At 43.6% G+C, this 24,492-nt stretch overlaps 1 protein-coding gene across 17 annotated transcripts in view; it reads right to left on the bottom strand.

Annotated features, from left to right (window-relative positions):
- The window catches only part of Pkp4 (plakophilin 4), a 208,356-nt gene that overhangs the window by 147,905 nt on the left and 35,959 nt on the right, over positions 1-24,492 (bottom strand). The window contains exon 2 of one of the 17 annotated variants that reach the window (XM_085681087.2): positions 11,290-11,418. The exons of the other annotated variants lie outside the window; for them this stretch is intronic. The gene's annotated coding sequence lies outside the window, so the exon portion shown is untranslated. The remainder of the gene's footprint in view (positions 1-11,289; positions 11,419-24,492) is intronic. 17 annotated transcript variants of the gene reach the window in all.

The following is a 24,492-nucleotide window of genomic DNA, read 5'->3' as shown; positions in this document are numbered from 1 at the left end:
AATGGTCAAGGAGGATTTCTGATACCAACTTCAGGCTTCAAACATACACATGTAAACACATTTTTACCCACATACATGCAAACACACACACAAAGAAAGAAGACTAATAGGATAGTGTCTATGATGCTAGACATGACCCAAAAATAGAAACACTGAATAGTTGCAAATTTATGAGCAACATAGTGACGCTTCCCAGATTAATAGCTACATTATCCGTCTTTAACTATTTTAATTAATAAAAAGAGACCTAAGTCAGAAACGTCTGGTCCCCACATCCCCCGCACTATTCAATGGGTACTTTCTGAAAGTGAAGCAGTTGGTAAGCGGCCATTGACACTGTGTGCAGTGGGACTGGGGCTGCCTGGTGCTCCCTGGTGCGGAACAGGGCTGGCCGAGCCCCTGCAGCACAGGACGACACTGCACAACTGCTCAGAACAAACAGGAATGCAATCTTGATAAACATGGATTACACAGCTATTTTCCACTCTTCTCCAAAGCACCATACTTCTCATGAAGAACAAAGAAGAAAGCACATTCCCTTTTGGAAGGTACGCCAGGGCCTAGGGGTTTTATTTTAAGGACCTGAGGTATTTGTGATCTACAGGTGTCATTCTGAGGGGAAAAGTGAGGAAAGGGAGCCGTAACAGTTCAGAATGGTGCCTAGAATTTAACGTACACCAGGACAGGATGAGGTCATCACAGATCAAGAGTGTAGTTGGAACGGTAGAGGAGGCTTAAGAGGTGGGGGGAGCACACAGTACCCTCTTCTCTAGCTCAAGGCTCCATCAGATAGCAGAGGCATTTTCTCTTTTTTAAGATAAAAAACAAAAATCCACCTAGTCAGTCTAGAAATTTCAAAAATGCCACCAGTGTGCCAAAATGTCAGAAAGGTAACAGGTTCAGACCCATACTAAAGCAACCAGAAAAAACCCTGCCATAACAGAGGCAGGCTGGGCATCTGGGGGAGTTGTGAGGACTTAGAACCAGGCAAACAGTATCTCTAGCAGCAGAACTTGGAGGACCAGGAGGAGGGTGGACAGCCACTGCAGGAGGTGCCCAAGCAGCTTCCGTACACAAAAGCAGACAGGAAGCCTCGACTGCTGCCCGGGAAGAGCAATGTCCCTGAACAAAGACAGTAAAAGGCGGGTGGCACCAATACTCACAGCAGTCATAATGAGAAGTGTGTGTAGGGAGAGAGAAGCCAGAGGTGTTGAAGGAAATAAAGCTAGAGGTTAAAAGGAAGTAAATCTGGTGGACAGAATGAAGGGCAAAATAATATCTCAGAGGTTTTCATGATGAGATCACAAAGTTCCTGGATTCTGTAGAAAAAGATCCAAAATGTTAGCTCAGCGGCAAGAAAGAAAAAAAAAAGAAATGATGATCAGTTTGGTAATGAACTTGTTCTCAATTACAGAAAATACAGCAAAAGTTTACTACTACCAGGCATCATGAAGGCAACAAGGGCTTTCTTTGGGTTGATTTCTGTGTTGTAGGTAGGGTCTCACTGTATGATCTAGGCTGCCCTCAAACTCATCAAGTTTGTTCAAAGGTGATGATGAACTTGAAATCCTCCTGCCTTGGCTTCCTGGGGACTGAGATTACAGATGTGCACCACCATACTTGGCTAAGTAAAGGCACTTTAGCAAACACCAAAACTCAGAATGTTAGAGTAATCCTCAAAGGGAGTTCTGCCAACAAATCACAAATACGATGGAGGAAAATTTAAAACAAAAGAAAACTAAATCTCAGGAGACTCAACTTCTCTGTGGTACCAACATGAGAGGTGTGATAAGGGGACAAAAATGAAGCGCACCGATGTCCTTCCTTAACTTGTGGAAAGACGGAGACTTGGATGAGCCTCTAAGGAGAGGCAGCCCTTGACCCTCTCTCTGCATCAGGAACTTGTTAGATGAACTGTTGGAATAATCTTTCTGCATACTGTGTGAAGATGTGTCTGTTTAGCCTCACCTGCCTAAGGCACCTTCTGAGTGGCTTAATAAAGAGCTAGATAAACAGCCAATAGCTAGGCAGGAAGAGTATAAGCAGGATTTCGTGCAGATATAGGAACTCCGGGAAAGAATCTAGGTTCACCAGACAGTTGAGGAGAAAGTCGTACAGTACTGAGGAGAGGTGATGAGCCACATGGCACAACAAGATTAACACAAACAGTTTAGTTTAAGTTTTTAAAATCCTAAACTAAGGCCAAGATTTCATAATTTATAAGAAGTCTCTGTGTCATTATGCAAGAGCTGGCAGTCCAAAGAGCCCCTAGGAGAGACAGCCTGGGGCCCACCCTCTACATCAGGTGCTTGTCCATGACTTGCTTTGACCACAAGCACAGATGTGACCTTATTGAAATATCAGAGACCACAGTTGAGGAGGTCTACCAGTTGCTTCTTTAGGATGTTTGGTCAGGATTCTGTGAGGAAGCCATCCCAGTCATCCCAGCCAAGTAGGCAAACACAGAAGACAGTCCCTCTCAGACCATCACGGACTGACCAATTCTATGCCTGACTGCAGTGGCCTGCTGAGCCCAGAGCTAGGCGAGACCTGCAGAGCAATCTCCTAAACAACTTGGAAAGCTGAGGAAAAAAAGGGGTGCTGATTAAGCCACTGTCACATACTGAGTAAGGGTGACAAACTGATACACCCACCAGGACCACAGAGAAGTAAAATACAATTTACATATTTTAAATATCATAAGATTTAAAAATAGCATTTTATGTGCTGGTTTCTTTTTCTGAAAAGATCACATTTTTGATCTACTTTACAAGTGACACTATAGTGTAGGAATTGTTTAAAATAAAAAGATTCTGACCATCAATCTATTTTGAATCTAAAGGGCAACAAAAGACAAATTAGTAAATCGTTGCAATAAAAAGCAGCTCAGTGCACACAACGGCGAGCAGGTACCAATGCGGCCCAAGTGGGAAACGGCCCACCTATGTTGTTAATTGTTTTAAGCTTTTTCACCTTAGGTCTAGATTTTCTCATCTCCGTAGACTGTGGCTTCAAGTGACTGGCAATTAGAGGCATCGTAAGTCATCGCAAATTCAATCTGCTCGAAGGTTTGTGCTCTCCCCCATTTTTCATTTCTAGTGACAGTGTTAGTGAAGACTGGGGTGTAATGAAATCACTAGCGACACATATGGAGACCTAGAAATATGATGATTGATACCTGAATTACTAAAGGCAATTAAAAAGAAAGACTGTTTAATTGAAGGCTTGAGCACTTAATAATATTTATGCAGGCTTATGGAATGCAAAAGAGTGTGCGCTGCGGTGACAGCTTCCATCTTCCTTAGTGGATGACATTGGCTCTTCTTCCCTCATGGACTATCTGAGTGTCTTTTCAGTGTGCTGCCTCAGACTCCAGATAGCCTGCACTGGGCTTCAATTTGTTACAGATTAATTCATTTGTAATTTAAAATTCTCCAAGTGTGAATGGTTTCTTACTTCTCAGAATTAAGCTGCTACGGTCAGCAAAAGTGGGTAGTACTGTGGGCATCTCCACACTCTCTGCTATCCCTGTGATGGGAAAGCACCCTGCACTGGCAGTCCTTGGAGCGTGGGAGAAGTGCACAATGCCCAGACTGCTGCAGAAGCTTCGTGTGCGTAAGAGACCTGGCGTTTGGTGTCTCGGAAAGTCTCAGAGTCATTAGTGTGTGGCACAATGAAGACTGAGAAATCGCACACGCATACAAACATGCTTGGGGGTAACCTAGGAACTTCCACATCCAAGGCACATGATCTACCACCAAATTCAAGCCCAATCCCTCCACCTGGCTTTGCCATAGACCCCACTTTCTCTTGAGGATCGTTCTGCTAGCATTCTGAGCCTGAGGAACACATGCTGGGAAATCCTTCCACACAACCAGCAGAAGCAGCAGTGAGTTCCTGTCATTAGGAAGAAATAATGCTCTATCCTTCACAACTGACATCTGATGCCAACACATCAGTGTTGGCAGCATACTAAAATAAAAGCAGGAAATAAGTACTGTGCTTGTTAGTTCTTATGTCAGCCTGACACACACTAGGGTCGTCTGGGAAGAAGAAATCTTAATTGAGGCAATGCCTCCATCAGATTGACTGCACCAAGTCTGTGGGGTGTGTTTTCTTGATTGAAGATGATTTGGGAGGGCTTAGGTTACTGTGGGTGGTGCCACCCCTGGTTAGGGGTCCTGGAGTGTGTAAGAAAGCAGGCTGAGCCAACCATGAGGAGCACGCCAATAGGCAGCTTTTCTCCAAGGCCTCTGCTTCAGTTCCTGCCTCCACGTTCCTGCTTGGAGTTCCTGCCCTGACTTCCTTTGATGACGGATTGTGACCTGAGAGTTGAAAGCTGAAATAAACCTTTTCTTCACCGAGTTGCTCTTGGTCATGGTGTTTATCTCAGCAGTAGAAAGCAAATTAAGACGAAGTTTTGACAATAATGTGTTTAATTATATAAAGACGTGTTGCATCTGGTTCACCTTGCCTGCCTAAAGCACCTGGTCAGTCTAATAAAAAGCCGAATGGCCAATAGCTAGGCAGGAAAGGGAAAAGCAAGGCTGCCAGGCAGAGAGAATAAAGCTATACTTTCTAAATGAACGGTAAAGGTTTCTGCCAACAGAATTAAGTGTGCATTTGTGTTTCATTTATAAGATGGGCCCTAAGCTTTTGAAAGCTTGGTTAGTAACCATAGGAATGAATGATTTTCTAGAAAAAGAACCCAGTCTGAATCAGGCTGTTTCAAGTTTTAATTATTTTTTTCACACATATTTATGTGGAATTAGGCTAGGTATACAACAGACATTATTAGCATGTGGTTGAGCGAATCAATTCCTCATCTGGAACACGTTACAGCCTGCTTAACCCCATCCAGTGTAAGGCACCTCAGTAAATGTACAGGCCGAGAGGAAAGCTGACAGCTTTGAGCTGGAAAATCATCAAACATTAATTACACATATGTTTAATGTCTCTTTTAATAAATACTGATTTAAGTAATATGCTTTTAATAATTTATAGCCTTCAAAGCAGCTCTTGGGAGTAGAAGAGAAAACTATATAAAAAAAAAAAAAAAGAAAAATGCAGTATACTATAACAGCAACCATGCCTTTGCTCTCAGCCCTGCCGTCAGCAGGCTGGATGACGGGACAGTCTCTGCCGCTGTATACTTAATGCCAGTTTTCAAAGAGCCTAGCACATGCTCACATTTAACATCACCAAGCAGCTTTCTGAAGAAAGTATGAGAGAAAATAGCGGTCTTTTAGACAGAACTTCTGTGACTTTGATGTTCACAGACAGAGCAAGCAACAGATTCAACAGCTATTACTTCCCAGGGACTCGCTGGGTTCCTGAGGGCAGAGGCTGCTGTTCTGGGAGCTGTCATTGTATTCTCAGAGAGGAGATGGGGAGAAGGAACCTGACAATATCACAGTCTTTCCTTATGAGGCCTTTAAGTCCCTGGAGGTGTGGTTTTGAGTACGGGGGACAGGGAGCCACTGTTTTGTAGGCTTTCTGAGACTGGGCAGGGTTTGGGGGGGCTGTGAGGTGCAGTTCCACCTGAACACACATCACTCCTAGGTCTTAGAACTGTGGCTGACGACAGTTTCGGCACTGTGGTTTCAGGGAGGCCCTGTTGCTCCTTCGAGCTGTTCTCGGGAGAGCGTCAGGTTGAACACTGTCCACTCCAGTTTAGAAACTGACAACACCGCCATAAAGCCATTAGGAACGAGAAGGTAGGCATCCGTGCACAACACTCCGATTAGCCACACTAGAGCTCAGTGTGTTAAAAACGGCTACACACACCCTCAGAATGAACAGTCACAGTGGGCAGATGTAGTGCATAGGCGCACCGCTTGACAAAATCTGTCCATCCAGGCAGCAGAGACCTGAGAACAGTCTACAGGCCGACACCTGTCTGATAATGGCTGCGACCATGTTTCACAGCGTTACCACAACTGAACTAAAGAAACTCCATCCTTTCTCAAGCCACTGGCTTGAATCATCTTTTTGCAGAATGTTATTATCTTAATTTCAGAATATCACTCAGGTCTATTTTTTAACTTTTACTTTAAAAAAATAACACACTTAAGTTTTATAAAAATTACAATTTCAAAACCAAGACCCAGAATAACAGGGTTTCTCTGTGTAGCCCTGACTGTCCTGAAACTCACTCTGTAGACCAGTCTGGCCCTGAACTCAGAGAGATCTACCAGCTTCTGCCTCCCGAGTCCTGGGATGAAAGGCATGCCCCACTAGTCCTGACTGGATTTCCTTATGTTTTATATGATGAAAAGAGACTACTTCATACATTATCCCTAGTTTGTACACTTTAACTGATTGCTTGTCCTCATTAAAATACAGTTATTTTTAGGTCTCATCTGTATAATGTGCAAGTAAGAGGATACAGACGCTGTCTAAAAACCTGTATCGAGAACCAGAAATATCTTCTCTACACAATGTTCAGTGGAATATTCTTCAAAAACTAAATTATAACTTAGACCATTCTTTCCCTTTTTTATTTTTATTTTTGTTTTGTGTTTGTTTTTTGAGACAGGGTTTCTCTCTGTAGCTTTGGAGCCTGTTTTGGAACTACATCTTGTAGTCCAGGCTGGCCTCAAACTCACAGAGATCCGCCTGTTTCTGCCTCCTGGGCAATGGGATTAAAGGTGTGCACCACTCCCGCCCAGCTTTATTCCTGGTTTTCATACAACTGATATTTTAGATTTTAGCTATTGTATGACTATCCATGATTTTATGAGGAGTTGTTTTTCTTAAACTTTCAAGATTTGGTTTAGCGTGAGATGGATACATTTGTGGAAATGCTTCTGCGAAAAGAAGACTGAAAACAAAAATGTTTTGTTTTAGAAGTATTTTCCCAACTTGCTCTCTTCTGCCCCTCCCTCCTCTCTCACATACACCCTGTTTCCACTTGCCAGAAGGAATTCAGTCCGGTGACACAGCTGACTGCATAAATGTACATTTCTTCTAAAGGGTTTAATGCTGTTTTGAAGTTCTAGTAAATTATAGCATTCAAATAAAATTGCGAATGCTAAGTTAATGAAAAACGCTCTTCTGATCAACAAGATACAACATGCAGTGAAAACCAAGGGCCCTGGGAGGAAAGCACCATGCCTCCTGGTCTCAGGGTCTTGGCAGACTGCCACAGGGTCTACCCATCTTAGCATGTGAACCCTGCCAATCTCTAGGACGCCCCCTTCACCTGGCTCTGGCCCACAGAGGCCCTTCTGCACCACGCTGAGATCTGTCCTATAACAGCAATCAAGTTGAAGTTCGAAGAATGAAGAATGGGGTGGGAAGGCCGGACATGAAGCTCTTTGGAAGAGTACATACATGCTTACCAAGTCCAAGGTCCTGGATTCCATCTTGGCATGTTGAAAAGACCCAGGACAAGAGGAGGGAGAAGAGGTGGAGAGAGAGCAAAGAAGCACAGGTGTTTAGTAAAGAAATCACTAAAATAATCAAAGACAAAAATGAGGTAATAATTCGGAAAGAATCTCTCTGCATCTTCTGGTCTCCGAGGTGGAGTCCCAGGCTCAGATCCCTCTCAGCATGGTCGCTCTGCGCAGGTCTGTTCTCCTAGCCTTCCACACTACAGCTCCCACCCACGCTCTGGCTGTCATTTCGAAGTCCATACACAAGAGGAAATCCAAATTGACTGTACCTGCATTGCTAAGTCATTTCTTTTTCTCTACACATCTTTATAAGCCAATCCTGCTTACGAAGTCATCTTCCATGGCCTTTGGTTTTTGTGTTGGATGCCTGAGCTCTCAGCCAACCAGCACGGTTCGCCTTTAAGCATGACACGATGTTCATCGTCACCCATTTCCTTCTTTTCTTAAAATATTCCTTCATCTCCTCAGACTTGAGCTTGAGAGCAGGCCCCCGTCTTGTGCCTGTGTCTAACCCTCGTGCTGAGCCACGGAATGGGATGGCTGCTGACAGCAGGCTTCCCATCTGAGGGCTAAAACAGACACAGACGCTCCACTGTCAGCCAGGAGAAAACGTTTAATACACTGAGCTGCTCAGAGTCAGACACGCGGAACCACCTTGAAGAAGTCTTTTGTTCATTACCTGGCACTGAGAATATCAGAAAGAATCACATTTCACCTTTGATTATTCTAGTTGAGCAACCTGTCTCCTTTTAGTTTCTTACAGGAAGAATTCAGAGAAATAACCGCAAGTCAAGGAAGCTGCATTCCATTACTAGGACATAATGCCGCCCGTGGCGCAACGGGGCCACACCAGTCTTGCTTCATTCTCACCCGTACCGTGACATGCTTGACTAGGACTCTCGTCAATCCGAGCTGTCCTTCTAGCAACGATGCAGAATGAGCTGCAATCAGAGTCTCAAGTGTGCCTCAGTGTCCTCAGACGTTCCTGACCAGGATGAGTAGGAAAATCAGAGGCCTGTTTTACTTCATAGTTTAAAGACTCCATTTGCTACCACCAATAAAGATACATGGGTACCCTGATATAATGACGAGAGGAAAGGTAGCAGTTGGTTATTCTGAGGACATGGTAAAGTACTCCAAAGACTTAATTATATTTACATCTCATAACTTTGTCACTTTTGAATTTTTGCTTAATACTGGACTTACTATATGCGAAGAAATTTTCAGTCTAGTACACTTATTACAAACTCATAATTTGTCATTGCAAATTCTAAATTAACGTGATATAATCAGATCTCAAAAAACACGTTTTAGATGGTTGTTCAAGCTACCTCAGAATCTCTCCACAATTAAGGCAATGCTATATAGAGAGATACATATACATACAAATGTGATGCTTAACCAGCCCTGTAGAATTACAAAGACTGTCTAAAGTTCCTTCTATCTTCATAGATGTATGTGCGCTCACACCTCAGAAGAATTACAGCAACATATAGAACTTGAACATCAGATACCATAATAAATAAGGCATCTGATTTACATTTGGTGAAAACAGAACAATCTGGCACCTTGATGGGGCAGAAAAAGAAACCGAAAGGCAATCTGGTCACTTTATAGCCCAACAATTCCTCTCTGTCTGAGTCACTCCACTACTGGGCACAGCTGGATCCCTCAGCAGCAGTTTCCCACCTTTGTGTCCGTTTAAGCTGTTGCAATTCCATGCTAGAATTGTCCTCAGGAACTAGGAATTGCTTCCAACTTTCCCTCACTGGCATCTTCATCTCCATTTTTAATATTTACAGAAATGGTCTCAGGGCTAAAATGCTCTTTGGGTGGGGAAAACTGGACACCACCCTTAGGAAAGGCAATGGCCACCCTGGGGCAGAGTCATACAATGGTCAGGTAGAGCAAGCCCACAGCAGGGGTGGGGCTAAAGATCCTTCAGTCAAGACAGGAGCTTACCACAGGGAAAGGCAGGCTCACACCACATTGCAAACACCCCCCAGTTACCAAAGTTTGGAGAGTTTTTATCCATCCTGCATGCCACAATCAAGAAAGTTCTATGGATCCCAAAACCCCAAACATTACTCCCTTACCACAGTGCTTAAAACAAGGTACCCCTCTGTTCTTCCCATGGTGGTGACAGAAACACTTTCTTCACACCCATCACAAATAAACTGGGGAACATGGCCCACCACAGGGAACCAAATCTGTGCCTCTGTGATGGTTACTCAAGCAATAATTGTAAGTCCCTGTGCCCGTCAAGCCTTGACCCCTCCCTGGAGGAGGGTCAAGACAAGTCCGCCAATCAGTCTATTTAAACAGCTTCCCCGGAAAGTTCTCTCATGGTCGTGCCCTCCCCATCCCCACTCCCATCCCCGTTCCCCTTGGGGCCACCGGAGAGCGCAGGAATCCCATTAAACCTGTATATTTTTAAATTTGGCTTGTTGTGATTTGGCTTGATTAGGATTTTTGCATTGGCAGAGAGCCAATTCCTAACAATAATCTTTCAAAATGAGGAAGTGAGGGGTGGCTGGAAAAGTGTCAAATCAAACAACTCAGAGTTAGGTGGGGTGTGCTCATGTGGCCATAATGGAGTCCCAGTTTTGTGGTACCCAGGTGATCTTCACCACAGTGAAAGCTAAACCACCTGGTTTTAACTATGGCTAACAGCTACCATGAGCAGCTACTGAAACTGCATCTTAAAAGAGCTACCCCACTCCCATCTCAGGTCTCAAACAGTGGTCAAGTCCCAGAGAGGAACACTGAGAAACACATCTAGTTTTGTCTCCAGACTTGAATTTCTATTTCTTGATTTCGTGTGTGAAACCAATCATTCATGGGTCAATACACTGCCCCACTGAAGACTATGCAGAGAAGATAACTTAACAACATGCAAAATGTGAAAGTGATGGGATCTGACTTTGGTCTTCAAAGTAAAAGAAACAGCAAAAGTTTCGGAAGTGGACAGGTTTGAGGCCGACCAGGGAAACCGCTTCCCTCTCCCTAGGCTTTGGACAGCCCCTCACTGCTATTCTGAAGCAGTGGTGCAGATCAACAAGCCTGTGCCCTCCAAAGAAATGTAACTGGAAAGGATGACCGCACAACAGAGGCTTGCAGGGAACACCTACAAAGTTCTGTTTTGACCACTTCTGAAGTACCTTCCCTCAGGAAAAAAAACAAACATTTTTAACCAGCAGTCATCTGGCTTATCTACCCTAAGAACATGCAAAGTGAAATTACACCCAGGTAAACACATTAGCTTAGGGAAAAGTTCTACCCTGAAGTCCTTTCATACTCTCAGGATGCTATACGACTCCAAATTTATAAAGTATTACTATTGGGTTAAAAAACAAGCATATGGATAAAACTTGAAAAATTACTCAGATCTAAAAACAAATAAACAAAAGACAAAACAAAAACTCACGCAGTAGACACTCCATCACCAAGGAAGGCCAGGAACTAAACAAGGGTAATTAAGAAGCTTCGGGGTGTCAGGCATTTATGGAAACATGGCTGTGGCTAAATTACATAACAGTAACTGCTGCAAAGAACTCTAGAAATGGGAAATTCCGGGAAGAATATCCAAGAGGGTAACGTCCCCCATTCCTTATTTTCTGAAAACCTGCTTTTCTACACAGTACTGAGACAAAAACACAGACATAAATGCCCAATGGAGTCAAACCAGAATAAGCCTGGTCAGGGCAGCTGTCCAGAGCAGGCAAGGCCATTCGGGGTCAAGGTCACACTGTAGGGAAGACAGCTGAGACTCAGAGCCGGGGGCTGGCCAAGCAGATGCTCTACCAGCACCCAAGACAGGGTTCTTCAACTGCAGTGGGCAACCAAAGTAATAGGATTCAAAAGAAATGCAAGTCCGTCCCATCTAACTTACAGCTCTTCATTCTTATGAGCAGTCTTTTCAAGATCCACACTTCATAGCGTAGCTCGGAGGGGAAAAAGTTCGGGCTGAAGCTGGGGCTCCTGCACATTTTCTAAGTCTTTCAGGATGAGGAGCAGATCTCTGGAGAGGCAGGAAGAGAGACCAGGTCAAGCCTCCTCCACACTCCCACTTCCTCCGACTGCATCTGCTCTCTTTGCTCCAGGCCCTGCTGGGCCCCACCCCAGCTATGTCCCAGACCTTGGAAGGAGAACAGCCTGAGGGACCTCCTTAAGCCCTCTCCCTTCCCTGCACTCAACCAGCCACACTGTCACCTGCTGAGCCTGCTCACCTGTCCTTCCTCTAGTATTAACTGTTTAGAGAGGAGGCTGTTCGTGGGTTTATCAAAAACAACCGCAATTTCAGGCAACATGGTACAGGACAAAACCTGGCTGAGGACTCAGGTTCAGGGTCCTGATTGCTCTTGTCTCACAGTCTTGGCATCTTATTTAAGGGCTGTCTGATTTTCCTAGGAAGTCTGCATTGGGAGTTTAGTGAACATTGACACTTTGATGATGGCTTCTCATTAGACTAAGAATCTGACTCAACAGCCAAGAGCTCAGTTTCACGACAGTCATGAAAGAACATGAAAGACATGAACAAAGTGTCCTCCAATAGACTCAGACTCAGGGTGCCCACAGCTGCACTCAATCCCCCTAACCTGCCTGCTTAGAACACCTTTCTGGGCAAGACTAAAAGTTACGTAATCCAGTCTTGCCATCAATGTCTGGGTCAAGCAAGCAGGAGCAACTTAAAAACCACGTAATAAACTAAATCCATGACATGCTGGTCGTACCAGAAAAGGAACTGAGCTTCCCTCTACTTGAAAATGCAAACTCTTTTCCCCATTTTCTCTGTGAAGGCATCTTTGTGAAGACTGACATAAACAAGTAATTTGGTGATCTACCGTAACTCTTATCTGCTGTAATCAGTAGACCAACTGCCAAAGAAAAATAAGAGATCTTTGAAATGACAAGGTGAGAAATTGAGCGTTCCCAGTGATTTATTCAATGAACCCTTCTTTTCCTCCCTTCCTCCCTCCCTCTCTCTTTCAAGACAGGGTCTTTGCAGCTCTGCTGGCCTGAAACTCAAGATGAAGAGCAAACTGGCCCCAGGCTCACAGAGATCCTCCTGCCTCTGCCCCAGAGTGATAGGACTTAAGATGTACACTACCATGTCCAGCAACTTTTGATATTATAAATGTTTTCCACTGAGCTGAAATAGCTGGGAAAGTAACATTTCAAAGCTATGTGAGTATGCTGGCTAGTTTTATATCAATTTGTCACAATTTGTCACCAGCTAGAGACATACGTGGGAGGAGGGAATCTTAATTGAGAAAATGCCTCCATATGATCGGCATGTAGGCAAGTCTGTGTGCGTATGATCGGCATGTAGGCAAGTCTGCGGTACATTTTCTTGGTCGGCGAGTGATGTGGAAGGGCCCACGCACTAGGGTGGTGGTGCCCCTGGGCAGGTGGTCCTGGGTGTTTTAGGAAAACAGACTGAGCAACCCTAGAGAAATAAGCCAGCAAGCAGTGAACCTCTTCAGTTTAAGTCCTCAAGTTCTTGCCCGAGTTCTCCCAGGGCAGGGCGGTGAGGTGGAACTGTGAGCTGAGAGAAATTCCTTCTTTCCCAACTTTTGTTCAAGTTTGTTTTCCTACAACAATAGAACTCTAAGACAAACAGCAGGAGATTTGTCTGCAATGATACTCCATGACTGCCAATAAAGTTAAACCTTGAATCAAAGGACAGAGTCAGTGTTCATAGCTGGCCAGAATTTGCCATAGAGATGTTGAAGGATCAGGGAGGGAGTCAGACAGAGAGATTACAGGAAGCAGTAGGGAAGGATTTAGAGACTTGAGGGCTTTCCAATCTGAGAAAAGTGGAGAACAGGGTCAGCTGACTGTTTCTCAACTCCTTTTTTAATTTATCGGGTATTTAATCCCAATTTCTGACTCCCAAGTTTTTACTAATAATAGAATAACTTAGATTAAAGACATCAGTTATTTTGGAATTGTAAGAAATAATTGGAAATTCTTGTGAATTTGTAAACAAAGAATGGAAATAATCCTACTCCTGATAACACAGTAAAAGTGTGCACATCTCTAAGCTAACCCCAATGTCCAGCGCAGGGATCCCCAGGACTGGTCAGCTATCTAGTCAATCTGCTACACTCAGTGAGAAACCCCGTCTTAAAGATGTGGTAGAGTATAAGCAAGGATGTCTCTCGTCTTCACATGCACCTGTACACACACCAGAAAGCACGGGAGGAAGGGAGACAAAGAGGGACAAGGACAGAGACAGACTGAGAAGTGTTTGCAAGGCCAGCTTGAGTAAATGCACCCTAGACGTCTCTAAAGGGACTTTCAGTTGCTACTCCTGGGTCTAATAAGTAATTAAGTGCCACTAGCAAGTAAGTCTGGCAAAAGCTTAATTCAGTTTTAATTTCTCTGCAGTTCTTGCTGGGAGAAGGGTTAAACCATCTACAATGGTAGACACCACATGAGTATAAAGAACATAGAAATGGTGACAATCGTTAAGCAGCCATTTGACATTTAACTCACTGAACAACAAGTAATCACCAGGCACTGAGCTATCTATATCTTTTAGAAGCCTGTTTATAACTACTTCCTAATTCTGATGCCAAATCCAATGGCAAAAGTGACTGAGGATGTTCCATTCGCTCTGTCCAGTTACCAAAGCAGTCAATGTGCGCCTGGGTATTTACCGGGGGATACCAGCCATTCTGTAAATGCCATAGATTTTAAAAAGAGGGAAAATGACACTTAGAAAACAGCAAGAAAGAATGTGTGCTTAAAAGACAACTTCCAACTGGGCGAATATTAGAATCTACGGAAAGCCTTCCGTGTGTTCTTGTATATCTCAAACTCGCCATTTCTGAAAACTACACGAATTCAAAGTCAGTGATTCTCATAGTGTGTTCTGCAGCATCAGCAACAGGCTAGGTCCGTTGCAGCAGAAACTCCAAGTGCAGGATCAACGACTTAAAAACCTTCTACATGAATCTAACAGACACTAATGGGGAGACACTAATGGCTCTTTTGACACAGAAGTCATAGGTAATATACTAAAGTGCTGTCATAACTGTAAATATGAAAATACATTTACAAAAGTTCTAACAGAAACATCAAAGTTCATTTCTCCTTAGCTACAGAAAGAATTCTGTACTTTGACATCCACAATAATTAACTATAGGACATAGCAGTTTATTTATCTTGTGATAATAATAGTTCTAGGAAAACCAGAAAGATAACCTTTGTATAACTGCTAAAATATTCTAATTAAAATTGAAATGTACAAAATTTTGGTATAAAATTTCAATGAAATTGGAGTGGTCTTAAATTTAGAAAGTCCCATTGGAAATTTTAAGTAGATTCCAAATTAATAAGAATAAGACTTGGGACTAGGGAGATCACTCAATCAGTAAAGCCCTGTCCTTGAAAGTGTGAGCACCTACATTCAGAAAAAGCCAGGAGTCAGAGACAGCCATGTGGGCGGCAGGGACAGACAGATTCCTGGAAGACATGACAGCTATGACGGCCTATGTTGTAAAGTTCCAGAACAATAAGAGGACAGACTGTCTCAAACATAATGGTAGAAGGTCCCTGGGAATTGACACCCAAGGTTGTTCTTGGGTCTCTACACTCACATGAACCACGAACAAGTGTATATACTTATGCATGCAAACACACACAGAAAATATGACAACAAAATACAAACTTAAGTATATTTAATTATAATTTCAGTTTTTTAATGAATATATTCTTTGCCTTATGAGATTATGCGTTGACTCACCCAATCATTCAATGTTCTTCCAGGGGAATTAAAGCATTTCTTTTTAAGTCCTTGAAGTTTTGAATCCCCAGAGAGGGAGAAAATTCAAGGTAAAAGGAGAACACAAGGAGATCTTCCCAGCTGAGGAGTTACCACCCAGACTCCAATACAGAACAAGATGAAGACAAAGCATTTCACAATTCCTTCTTCTGTGTCTTTTACACGAGGTGACACGCACTTAGAAAATACTAGAAGCAGAGAGAGTGCAGCTAACTTGATACTGCTTACATCTTCTGACACATGTCACTTCCAGGAGCCTTTCCAAGTCTGCACATGTGCTGTGGCTCAAACTTTTAATTAGGCTGAAGAATTCCTGCAAGCAGAGGCTCTAGCTAGATTTATGTAAAGCAGATGTGGCTAGCAAAGCTAAGCAAGTTATAAGATAGGCCCACAGACTGCAGCGCTCCCCAGCAAGATTCCCACAGTATTCTTAAGTATAGAAATAGCACATCACAGAGCAGAAAGTCTCAAGGATTTGTGCCAAAAGTTTATTTTAAAACAGGGTGCTTACTCGGCTATGCTTTCGGGAATGCCTACTTTTATTCTTTCAAAACACATCTCTAGTACGCTGTAGAGTTTAAACCAAATATAAGCAGGCATTCTACATCACTGTGTTGTGTGGAATATTAGTTTAACTATGTAAAGATGTGTTGCATTTGTTTACGGAATATTTAACGATGTAAAGATGTGTTGCATTCGTTTACAGAGAATTTGGTTAACTGTGTAAAGATGTGCTGCATTTGTTTACCTTGCTTGCCTAAGGCACCTGACTGGTCTAATAAAAAGCTAAATGGTCAACAGCTCTCCAGGTGGTATAGGCAGGACTTGCAGGCAGGAAGAGTAAGTAGGAGGAGGAATCTAGGTTCAAGAGAGACAGAGGGAAAGATAAAGGAAGAAGAAATTAAAAGAGATCCAGGGAGACGACAGGGCCAGTCAGACATGGAGGAAGCAGGAAAATAGTGCATACAGAATCAAAGAAAGGTTAATTAAAAAAAAAAACCTCGAGGCAAAAGTTAGATGAAAAGAAACAGGTTAAATTAAGCTAGAGGGACGAGCCTAAGCTAAAGCCGAGCACTCATAATTAATAATAAGTATCCGTGTCTTTATTTGGGAGCCGGTTGGCACCCCGAAGAAAACCCCAACTACATCACTGTTAGCATATAAGCTGGCACAACTCCGAGAAACACCTCGTACATCCATCTGGGTATCTTCCTGAAGGATGGAGCTGTGTGTTTTACAGGAGGCTACTTGGGCTGTGTGACTGGATTGGACTGGGAAGCAAAGATCAAAAGTAACTGCAGTGACCCATAAAGAGTGGGACTGGGGCAGGAGAGAGAGGGGCTTGAAGCAGAATCTGTAATTGAATCTGAACAGTCAAGGGATTTAACAGACTATTCAAATGAAGGTTTCTAGACCAGGCACTACTGTGGGAATGAGGGCTCTACCTTATTTCCGGGAGCCTACTGAGATGTTCTCCCCCTCTAGTAATAGGAAGATAGACTCTAAAAGTCCGAGACTTAGAAATAGTTGTTAATGAAACTGGCTTACCCGTTGGATCCAGTACCTTATTTCTGGAACACTAGTAAGAGCCTTGCTTAGTTGTAACATCAACCAAACCCAGGTAAAACAGTGTCTAAAAGATGGGTGCTAATTTGTACTCATTAAGGGCTTCAAGTGTCATAATCCTAGTATTTTAAATCCAAGAGGATGACCAAATAAATAATTTTTGTTTTACTTTATGAAGATAAGTACTTCTGACCCTCAAAATAACCTCAAATAAGAATGTAATGGAGCAGATTTGATGATGCTTAAACCTTATGCAGACACCGCCCAATGCCAGCACACAAGACCCCTAATGTACACACTGAGGAAAGTCCCTGGGCTATTACAAATGACCCTGCATCTTTAACAATACAAGGTAGTGAAAAGTATTATGTCTCAGACAAGAGAGCATTCCCTAGGCAAACATCAACATGATGTCACTGTCTGCTGGGAGAATATAACAGCCAATCAGGTGTCAGCGAGGCGGCTCAGCAGCTAAAAGCACTTCCTCCATGAGCCGGACCTGAGTTCAGTAGGAGAGAACCAACTCAAGAACATTGTCCTCCAACCCCCACCATACCCTGCCATCATGTCTATGTGACACGATAGCAAATGGAACCGAGTTCAGAAACTGTTTCAGAATAGGCACGAGTTACATTAAAGTAACAGTCACGTATTTCTAGAACATAAAGCTATATAATTTTGTCCTGCTCGTGAAAGTGCTTAAATTTCCCTCTTCAACAAAACAACATCAGATGGCAACATAGGAGGATGGAAGCCCTGGGGCACAGCCTGCTCGCAGGCCCTGCAGCAATGCTTGGGGCTCAGGCTCCATGGGCTGCACATGTGCCATAGATGGAAGTCAGCAGGGGGACGAGCGGCTGCTACAGGAGAACAAGCAGGAGGCTGCAGAGATGCTAAAGCACCACTCTGAGTAATGTGGCATCTGGGGAATGCTGAGAAACAGAAGCGCACAAACCAACTTGGCATGGGGCTATTAGAAATGAAATGGTTCATTTAAGTGACGTCAGTGGGTGCCCAGAAGAGGTCAGGGAGGCAGAGCTGCAGAGTAACAATCAGTGTTGGGTTTTTTTTATTGCTTTGTTTTATTATGTGAAGGTTCTTGCTGGTAATATTGGTCTTTGGTAATATATATCAGAAGTCCAACAGTCCACTGGGGCTACAGCCCAGGAAGTAGCCCTGTGAGCCCAGCAAACAGGGAAGGCTGCCGAAGGGATAGCAGTGTTCGTGGACAGCTGCTGAGCTGGAGTCCTCCTTAGGGTGTTTCTAAGGTATCTGCTGTCCTGGACCAGCCTCGAATCCATCTGTGTTCAGGTTTATAAGCCATTAGAAATATTCCCAGGTTGCTAAGGTCTCAAATAAAGCAACTGCCGTGCAAAATGGCTCCCAGCATCAGCAGCAGAAACCAAGCAAGACGGATGGGCATGAAGACTTGGGTCTGTCATAACTCCCTGGATCCAGGGACTGGATGTTCCTAACAGTCCAGCAGTCATGGAGGCTCCTTCTTCCTTGCCCACCTGCCCTCCCAGAACCCCTTCCCGTGTTCAAGACCCACAGTTTTGGGTCAAACATGTAGGAGAGCTGTCACGGACTTGTTTAATGTCATGGACTCCGACTTGGAGGTCCCTCCCCTGGGGACAAACGGAGGCCATTACCAAGCATCAGCAGGCTTCCATTGTTCTGGGCACTGCCGTTAAGTTAAATAAGCACTGCATTTTCTGTTGCTCAGGGAAACAAAATATCTGTAAACACAGAAAGCTTTTGTGCCTTTTTTTTTTTTTACAGAACTTGGGTTTTTAACGAGGATGGGTTTTCTTTATTTGTTGCTATTATGCATGTTTACTAAAGAATGAAAACATGTTTTTTTGAGGCCACAATAAAAATTCTGCATGCTTAATAATGATCTTGACTGGTTTAATTCCACAAGGCTGTCATTGCTGCCGTTATCTGGATAATTGTTCTCTACAGAAACAACCACACTGACGAAGGCCTTCATATTCGCTCCTGTCATGAGGGTGTGATGCACTGCGGTTAGGACGTCCCCGCTTCCGCAGCAACAGAGAAACGATGCCAGTGCTGGAAACCGGCAATTAGAAAACAAACGCGAGATTAGCCAGCCCTGATCATTTGTGAACGTAAAATGCACTAAATTACCTTACATACTGTCTGAGAGAATGCCACCAACTTACTGCTCACGATGACTCTGGCCTGCTTTCTGTTCAGTTAGCACACTAACTACAACACCTCAGAATTTCTGGGAGATTACCGTCCTACCTTCTGATCTATGCTGTTGCCCATGGTTAACGCAATGAGAAGTTGAAAAGTCGTGTCTGGAGGATGAGATGTCAAATTCATTTGCCCCTCTTCCTAAACCCACTGTAGTTAGCAACGCTCCCGCATCCCTTTATTCAAGAAGTCTGAAGCTCATTTATAAGCAAGGGGTGATTTTGCTTGATCCAAGTATTGCCAGTATCTTTTTCTTTTCAGAAATAATTGACCTCACTTTGACTGAGTAGCTGTAGAGTAAATACAACACTATGATTTAGTACACACTGTCACAAAGTCGAGCGGTCCAAACCATAGGAAGGGTCAGTGGCGCACTGCTCGGCCAACCACACCATCACAAATGTCTGTCCAAACCAGGGGACTCAGGCCCAGCTCTCCTTCAGGGCTGGCAGAACACTGACCTCAGCTATTCTAACTCACGCAGGCACACATATTACATGTTTTCTCCCCAAACTCGGCAATTTCTCTCCATACAGAGACAGAATGGGGCCGGTAAGAAACTACTCTCTACGGGACTCCTGAGTGTGCAAATGAGTGGGTTCCTGTTTCTTGTGCCTTCTCTTGGGTCCTTTTCCTTCTGTTTATTTGTTTTGTCCAGTTTCAATTTGTTAGTTTTGTTTTATCTTATTATATCATTTTATTTTACTGTTATCCTTTAGAAGCCTGTTCTGTTTTCTAAGGAAAGACAGGAATGGATCTGGACAGGAGTTAAGGGATAGAGGAACTGGGAGGGCTAGAGGGATGGGAAACCGGAAGCAGAATATACTATGTGAGGGAAAAACCATTTTCAATAAAAGTGGAAGAGCGGGGTTTCATGAGCTGGTCATGGTGACATAAGTCTTTAACCCCATCACTGAAGAGGAGGAGGCAGGAAGAGCGGCCTGGTGATATGAGACCCTATCCAAAAGTAAACTAACAAAGCTCTGGAAGCTTTCCCCTTAACCACCATGATGTGGGATGCCCTTCTGTACATGTGTTGCTTTTATTGGTTAATAAATAAAGCTGCTTTGGCCTATGGCAGGGCAGAATATAGCCAGGCTGGTAGAGAGATAGAGAGAGTAGGTGGAGTCAAGGAGATGCCATGTAGCTGCCAAAGGAGGACACCCAAACCTTACCACTGGCAAGCCACAGCATCATGGCGACACACAGATTAATAAAATGGGTTAATTTAAGATGTAAGAGTTAGCTAGGAGTATGCCTAAGCTATTGGTCAAGCTGTGTAATTAATATAGCTTCTGTGTGATTATTCGGGTCTGGGCGGCAGGGAATGAAAAAGCAGTCTCCGTTTACAAAATGGTGTCCAACAGTGATAAGGTTCTGGCATCCTTCTCCTTCAGTAGTTACATGGCATCTCCTTGATTCTGCCTTCTCTCAATAGATAGATGGATAGATAGATAGATAGATAGATAGATAGATAGATAGATAGATAGATAGATAGATGTGTGTGTGTGTGTGTGTGTGTGTGTGTGTGTGTGTATCTTCCAGCCTAGAATATTCTGCCCTGCCATAGGCCAAGGCAGCTTTATGCATTAACCAATAAAAGCAACACATATCCAGACGGGTATCCCACATCACCACCACAGCAAACGACTCAATTGCAGGGAACCTGGAGGGGTGCTGAGGCCCCTCCTAGAGGCACCACAACAAAGCTCCTTGACTGGACTGCCCTGTAGCACATGCTTCTGACCTGCTGGCATCACAGAGCACCGGCAGGATACTCCAGTACCATGGGCTATGTTAGGGCGCTCCTCTCTCTGTGCTCACACTACCACAGTGTGCTATGCAGCACAAAGCTGTGCCTGGCACTACTTCAGCAACACAAGCATTTCTACCCCCGTCCTGGCAGAATCCAGTTTCAGATGACGGCGTGGAGCGGGAGTGTGGACCAGCAAAAGCACAGAGCCAAAGGGCCTGAGCAGCAAAGCTTCTCTGCCTCCTAACCTGCCTCAATTTAACAGTGCAGCATCCTCAGAAGCATCCTATTGATGGCTACCAGGCCACCATCAGCACGGTAAAACTAGATTCCTACTTAGAGAATGCTAAAAAGAAAAATGATAACCAACCAACAAACAAATAAAATCATACTTAACAATGGTTAACCTTTTCAGATGACCATGTAAAGCCAATAACATCATAAAATGTTAAATGTCTCACAAGACAAACTCATGTGACTTTTATGCTTAGATATAAGTGTGCTTATTTCAAGTCACTGTAAAACCCCAATTTAAATTCATATTCATCTAAAAACATATGAAAGGCCACTCAAGCTAAAGTCTTGGCCCCATCCTCACTAAAAGCCATCCCCCATTCATCATTTATGCCTTCTGCTCATACTCTTTCCTCATACTTTCTACCATATTCCAAATTAAATATAACACCGAGCTCTCCCCTCCTTTCTGCTTCATTGGTTTGTCTTTTCTGGTTGAGCGTTCAGTGAATAAGCACTGCTGACCTGGGGTTTGTCAAATGGTAACCATAGTCTCTGTGAGATGCTGGCTTCCACCTTTATCACTGGAACATTAATGCTCCAACAGCAACATCAGCAACTGTTGATTCAATGTTTCCTATGAATCCGAATCCGGCAGCACTAAGCACTGTGCCGCCTTTATTACTTAATACTCAAGGCAAACTCAGTTACACATTATCTTTATTGCACAGTTGAGAACACCGAGTCAGAAAAGTAAATAACTGGCTTAAGGTCACCCAGGTAGGAAGTGACTAAGCCAGGGCTGAATGCCTGGTGCCCAAAGCCCTAGCCAACCCTCCCCCCCAAAACTCCAGTCAGCTTCCAGGAAGAAAAAGAGACCTTAACACAAACAAATAGAGGGGAAAAGGTTTTAAGAGAGCTTAACTCTTCAAATCATTATTTATTTTCTCTGTGGGACTTAGGGTTTCTCTCCACTGGGCAAGGAAAAGCAAAGAAACTAAAGAGGAAAAGGAAGAGGAAAGGGAAAGGGGACGTGTAAACTAGGCAAAAGGACAAGGGCAGAGCAAGGTCCTTCAAAAACAGGGATACCAGTGAGGCCTCCATAACAGACACCACTGTGGCCATCTACAAAGTCACTGACTGAGCCAAGGTTTGGGGTGCTTGTGACCCCAGCGGACAGTGTCATAGGAGCAAGTTTGCAGCCAGGCTTCTCCACGGTGAGTAACAAGCAGTCAGAGCTATACCGCAAGAAAATAGCTAAAATTGTATAATGTTTTAGAGTCGAAGATGTAGCTCAGTGATAGAGTACAGGCTTGGCACACACCAGGTTTGGTCCCTAAGATCCTCCAGCCAACATAAAATAAAATAAAAAATTTTAACTGTACTTAGGCTAACACCACTGACTTGGTGAAGCAGAGAAAATGCCTACACACATGCACACACACCCTCTCTTTCCAGTGCAGCAATGTGACATGCCTGGAAGCCCGTTGGAACTGTACAGACTAGCAGAGGCAATCTTGTCTAGCTGGGTATTTCCTCATAGTATACTGGAAATGAGGAGCCAAAGGAAAATGTGTCTTCCTCCAGGTTTTTTTGGTGCTTTCTGCCAACTTTCTCTTGGAGTTAAGGAAACTTCCAAGTGACCACCCTACTCACCTGAGAGCCCCTGACTCTGACTATCAGTCTGCGACAAATGGTCCTTCGCTTCAGCTTTTTTCTTTGACTACTATTAACGCAGAACATTTAAAGTGGCAATTTATTTTACCCCACTGGACATTTTCAAAGCCCCACAGCTGAATACTGCCCTTTCTTTATGGATCTGAAAAGAAAAATAGGCTCAAGGTATTTAATATATCTGTCCAAACTTATTTAGCAAACAAACAGCAAAATGATTTACCACTATTTGTTTTCCGAGTTATTGTTTATTTACAAATCAAAATAGCTAGTAAGTTAATTTTACTTATAATGAAAATATTTAATACCTTGAAATGTCTTTGCAGTTGGTTTAGAAAAATTGCTATTAAAAATCTAGATAAGGAGAAATTAAATAATGAAAGTGATTTATTACCATATTAAAGTGTTTTTAATACCTGTGATTGCCTAGTTCATACATTCTGCTCCAAAACAAACCATCCTACCATTATTAATCGTTGCTTCAGACACATGGAGTCTATATTTTGCTCATCTATTTTTACATAATTGAGGTATTTTAAATTACTTTTTCATACTATTACAAATAACTGCCGTTTATGGAACATTTGGGCCCAGTTCACACGTCGACTAGATGTCAGGGAAGACTATACAAGGGTCACGTCTGTTAGTGTAGGTTAGTCTTTCCAGTTCTATGCAGTTGCCCCAAGGTGAACTGGCTTTCATAATGCACGTAACGAAGTGAATGTCCTCTCGTCCTCAAGTGTTGAGGACAGGAAAATCCCGTGTGGTGTGATGGGTGAACATCTCTACTCAAGGAAGCACAATGAGGATCACGCTGACTGCAAACGACCTTTCCCTCGTCATCAGTGAATCATGTAAAATCCCAAACTTTTAAAAAGAAAATGATTCAATTTCTATAATAGCAAGAGTCTGCCTGTGTCTTGCTAAGTCTGAAAATGTCAGCTGTTTAAGTGAGTTTGTACCCTGGATTGTGTGCCTTTCTTCCCCAACGACCAAGAACCTAGAAAACAGTCAATAGTCAATAATCCCATTGGAGAATGAAGGATTTTCTTGGCCAGAGTTTTCACTGTTGTGATAAACACCATGACCAAAAGCAAACAGAGGGTTTAGTTCATCTTACCTTACACGTCCATGGAACAGTCCATTGCTAAAGGAAGTCGACACAGGAACTCAAGCAGAGCAGAAACCTGAAGGCCAGAGCTTACACACAGAGTCCGTGAAGGAGTGCGGCTTACTGGCTGCTCAGCCTGCTTTCCTTAGACAGCCCAGGACCACCAGCCCAGGACTGTCACCGCGCAGTGGGTGGGAATCAAATCAAGAAAATGCCCTACAAAAAGATTTGCCTACAGGCAACCTGATAGAGAGTTCTTTTCTCAAAGGAGGTACAGGCCTTTTCTCAATCGAGGTTCCTCTTCCCAGATAACTTTACTTATGTCAACAAACAAACAACAACCACAACAAACAGGGCAAAGATGGAGGGAAGAGATCTGTCTGGAGTAGAGCATTTAGACAAGAAAGAATAAAAGCAACAGACCTCGCTGAAGGAGCCAGCACTCCTGAAATGTCAAAGGAACAGTTTGCAGATGATAATCAAAAGGCTGGCCAAGGTTCACCACGGCAACCTCCAGCAACCTCCCAGCGCTGGCTAGACATCTGGAGGGACCAGATGTCCTGAGACCTTCTCAACCCAAATCTACTCGCAGCATTGTATCCGAACATGCAGGAAAATGTCAGAGACCATTAGTTGTCTACCAAAGGTTACATCAGTACAACGGCGTCGTGCAGCAGGCTCGGAGAGTCACTGTGACCGGCTAGAGAGAGGGCAGAGGGCCACTCTTAAGGCACACGTCAAA

This window comes from Myodes glareolus, chromosome 21, assembly GCF_982192425.1.
Source record: "Myodes glareolus chromosome 21, mMyoGla1.1, whole genome shotgun sequence".
NCBI classification, from domain to species: domain Eukaryota; kingdom Metazoa; phylum Chordata; class Mammalia; order Rodentia; family Cricetidae; genus Myodes; species Myodes glareolus.
This window is presented reverse-complemented; position numbering and strand designations above follow the sequence as displayed.